The 4,503-nt window shown below is 41.0% G+C and overlaps 1 pseudogene; it reads right to left on the bottom strand.

The window, feature by feature from the left end:
• Positions 1 to 256: 256 nt before the first annotated feature.
• On the bottom strand, positions 257 to 374 carry LOC126253851 (5S ribosomal RNA; annotated as a pseudogene).
• Positions 375 to 4,503: the final 4,129 nt, after the last annotated feature.

Genomic DNA, 4,503 nt, shown 5'->3' on the forward strand with positions numbered 1-4,503 from the left:
TTTGAGGAACTTTCTAGACAGTTCGAGCAAATGATTTTGCCTCCCAGATCGCCGACATAAACCTTATGGCACTCCGTCTTCAGGCCACAAGTAGCCCATCGGGACCATCCGACCGCCGTGTCATCCACAGATGAGGATGCGAATAGGTGGGGCGTGTGGTCAGCACACCACTCTCCCGGTCGTTATGATGGTTTTCTGTGACTCGAGCCGCTACTATTCGGCATTGGCATTACGAGACTGAGTGCAGGCCTAAAAATGGCAACAGCGCATGGCGGCCCGGATGGGCACCCATCCAAGTCCCGGCCACACCCGACAGCGCTTAACTTTGGTGATCTGACGCGAACCTGTGTATCCACTGCGGCAAGACCGTTGCCGACATAAACCTTACGGAACATCTATGAAACATAGTCAAGAGGTCCGTTGGTGAACAAAATCCCGCACCGGCAACACTTTCGCCATTGTATACGGCTAGACAGGCAGCACGACTCAGTACTTCTGCAGGGGACTTCCAGCGACTTGTTGAGCCCATGCCACATCGAGTTGCTGCAGTACACAGGGAAAAAGGAAGTTCGATACGATATCCCATGGCATTTCTTATGTCAGTGTGTATTGTACACATTTGTATTTTATTCCCTGCGTTTCGTACCATACAACTCCAGAGAGGAATTAAATCGGTAGTGTTCAGCTGTGTGGCTTGATCTTAGCCCAAAAACAGGGATAATATTATTAGCTAGTAGCAGTGCTCGTTCTTGCAACTTGGTTGGCATATTGAAAAGCACAAAAGAGTGACAAATTGCACCTAGTGTCTTCAAAAGTATCACAGGTCAATTAAACACGGTCGATAAATATCAACGGTGATCTCTGAACATTTAGACAATGTTCCTGGGTGTATCACATGTTCACACCTCTCGCCATATGAAGGTATGTGTCACATTGTCAAACACGGTCGTTTCGGCGGTCTGTGTGTTACGATGTGGAGAGCGATAATGTTGCATAGGCGCACTACCTCCAAATCTTTGAACATGGTATACTCACCGCCCAGCATCACTGTGCGTCTATTCAGGGGTGCACTCGGCCCTGACTTCAATTTTATGAATGACAATGCGAGACAGCATCGAACTGCGGAGATGCATGGGCAGCTGGAACGAAAGAATATTCGACGAATGGTCTGGCCTGCAAGTTCCCCCTAGTTCAACCCCATCGAGACGTGTGAGGAGCATTGGGGTGGGGGGTGAGTGGTCGCATTACAGCGCCTCTACAAGCACCTATGACCACCCAGCAGCTGTCAATCGCGCTGGTGAAGGAATGGAACGCTCTACAACAAGAACACTTTACCAGTCTTGTGGCCAACCCGGGAACACGTTTCTGAGCATGCTTTGGTGTTAGTGGTAATTACACACGTAGCGCCTTTTGTAACGTCGACGGGCCGGTCAGGAACCGCGGTGACGTCAGTGTAATTATTGTCTTGGAGTAAAACTGTAATTTCCGCTCGTCTCATTGCGTATTTCTTTCACTTACCTTCTGTACTAAACTGTAACATCACTTCATATGTGTAGTACGAGTGCCAACGTGCTGTTATACTTGACAGTGACGCGTCATGCTAAAGCATCGTTTGCCGCTAAGTTTTGTACATCTTTACGTAAAACAAGGACAGCAGTGGTCTCATTAGTTAACCCTGTGGAGTGACGGTAGTAATTTTCCCCTCTTCAAAGAAAAAATTATCATGAGAGCAACATGAGCTTTCGAACATGACTCTTTGCCTCTTATCAGCTAAATACGAAATGTTCCACTTATTTATTACAACTAAATCCATAAAAATTTTATCCAGATGAGCACACGCCGTCACGATCCAGTAAGCCCCACGCAGGCAGAGATCAACAACAGCACAGGTCACACGGACGCATCAGACATGGCGCCAACATAGAGCGGACATGTGCTGTAAGGACACAGGACATATCTCCACCTTATATCCGGTGGTGACGCTCAGATCTACCTTGTCTTCGTACCTCGCAGCGGCACCCAGTATGCTGCAGTATTACGGAAAAATGTACCACGTTGCTGTGATACTCCTTAACGGTTTAGAATAGTGCCCTAAGGGTGATGCTAATAGCCACGAGCGATCTCCAACGTCTGCGGGACAACTTACAATGAACTGCTCGAATGATCAGTATGTAGACGCCGGACTTGGATAACAATGAGGTGAAGGAGACGTGAACGAGTCATAGTTTGGATTTCATGTACTTCTAGTATGAGAACGTTGGAAGGTGCAGTTGAAGAAAAGTAGCTTCGGTATGTTTAATTTCATTACCCAGGACCAATTTATCCTACTTTATAATGAAATGGACACATTAAGGAAGTCACATTCCAACTGTGAACACATTGCCTATATTGCTTTAGTTACCAATTACGTGTTACATGGGCCATCTGTTCGATATTTCCTAACGATGTGGAATGAGTGAATTAACAGGCTATTTAACGTAATTCTTATTTAATTATTGCAGCATGTTGGACATTTATGGACGAGTTTCTATAACCAATTTGCTATTTAGTGTAATATGACAGCAACCGAAATAAGTGGAAAATAAAAGAAAATATTCTTGACTACATGAGTTACAAGTTCATAAATAATTCTTCTTTCTAGGGATAGCAGAGACCCATGCAAATAGTTTTGGTATGTTTTCAAATTTATCTTTACTGTATATTTGGCGTTCTCTATCATCACGCAAGTGAGGAAATATTTTAGTAGTCGAATTATTCACTCCTGTCTGAGTCTGAGTGATGTGGATCGCAGTTTTATTTCTTTTTTTTTTTCTTTTTTAATATGAAACTGAAGTTGAACTTTATAAACGCCACTAACAATATCACTTCACAGGAAAAATTCTGTAGGGAATCAACTATTGGATTAAGAACCAGGGACAGTCTTATGTAGAATAACTATTCTAATAAATTTCTATCATATTATTCATTAAGGAATTACACACATTGTGTGTGTCTATTATTGTAATTTTTCTAGTTGTAGAGTGGATTGGCTGCTAATAATCATAACAAGCTTATGACCGAAAAAAAATCACTGAAGAAAATAAGAGATAGGTTACTATACTGAACCTTATGAAACCACTGACTAAGTGCATTTGCTAGTGTTGGCCACCTACAAGCAGGGCAATAACGTCACAGTTCAAGGCAGCTGTAAGGTACATAAATTTATATATCACATAACGAGCTATAACTTCTTTTAATGACTTCATGATGCCTATTCCCCTTCCCTCCCCCCCTTCACCTCCATTCCTGAGCCAATCACAATGTAGTATTTTAGTAGGTATTAAATTAAACAATCAGTCTCAATCTAACTCTCAAATTACATAACCTTCAATAGAACTGCGTTAAAATAATGCCATGTTCAAAGATGTACAGTGTTTTCACATGGAAATAATAAGGAATATTGCCTTGAAATGGTGTCATATTCAAAAAATTACGTAAGCTTCAGGTCAGTTGAAAAAACGAGGCTTTAGTTTAAAAAATATTGGCAATATTACCTCCAAAAAAGATTACAAAATTTTCACTCAACTGACACTATGTTCACAAAACTTACTTGAAGGTCTTGTTGAGTTGCGTAAGGCATCATTGTTGGGGGAGCACAACATCTTATTTCACACTAGGAAAGTGTGTCAATATTATTAACTGGCTGATATTTTATTTACATTTTTAGGTTAGATTAGGTATACTTTTCGTTCCAATTGATCCATAGTGGAAAGATCCTCTGGGATGCGGAACAGATCAGAAAACAAGAATACACAATAAACATCGACAAATAAACAGATATGCTAATGTACCTTCCACAGACCCCAAATGAAATTGCCTTTGTGTACGTGGAATCAGTAAAAAACTGTAATTCTCAGGTCACTGAAGCCCACATCATCTAACCTGAAAACCTCATCTTTTCAGTAGCAGTTATGAAGTGGTTATTGATAAGCTCAGCAACCTGCACATATCTGTTACTCATGAATAATTTACTTATAACGCTATGTAGTCCTCTTCATCTCTGGTTCTACCAACCTCTTCCTTCACTGCAACCCATCTCCTATTTGTTTTGCTATCTGATGTGACTATCCTTTTCTGATAGTGCATTTCCTCTGAAGTCCGTATATTTTGCAGTAAGTTATATAATGATGTACTGCATTTACAGAGAGCTGGCTCTGATAGATGATGTTTTCTTTTTGTCTTACAGGATACCTTTATTCCTCGAGTTATTCAGATTTCTTTATAGACTGATTTAATCTGTTTTTTTTGGGGGGAAAACGGTCTTTAAGTAAGTTAAGAACATTTTTAATAAGAGTGTTGTATTTCACATTCATGCTATGAGCATCGTACACATCACTCCAATTCATGTCGTTGAAGAGTTTCCTAAAGCAATCAATTTTTGGCTTACTAACTACCCTCTTGAACAAAGAATGAGTAGATTTTATATCCTAATCGGTATTAACATTTAGCAAAAGGCTCTGCATC

This window comes from Schistocerca nitens, chromosome 4, assembly GCF_023898315.1.
Source record: "Schistocerca nitens isolate TAMUIC-IGC-003100 chromosome 4, iqSchNite1.1, whole genome shotgun sequence".
In the NCBI taxonomy this organism is placed as follows: Eukaryota; Metazoa; Arthropoda; class Insecta; order Orthoptera; family Acrididae; genus Schistocerca; species Schistocerca nitens.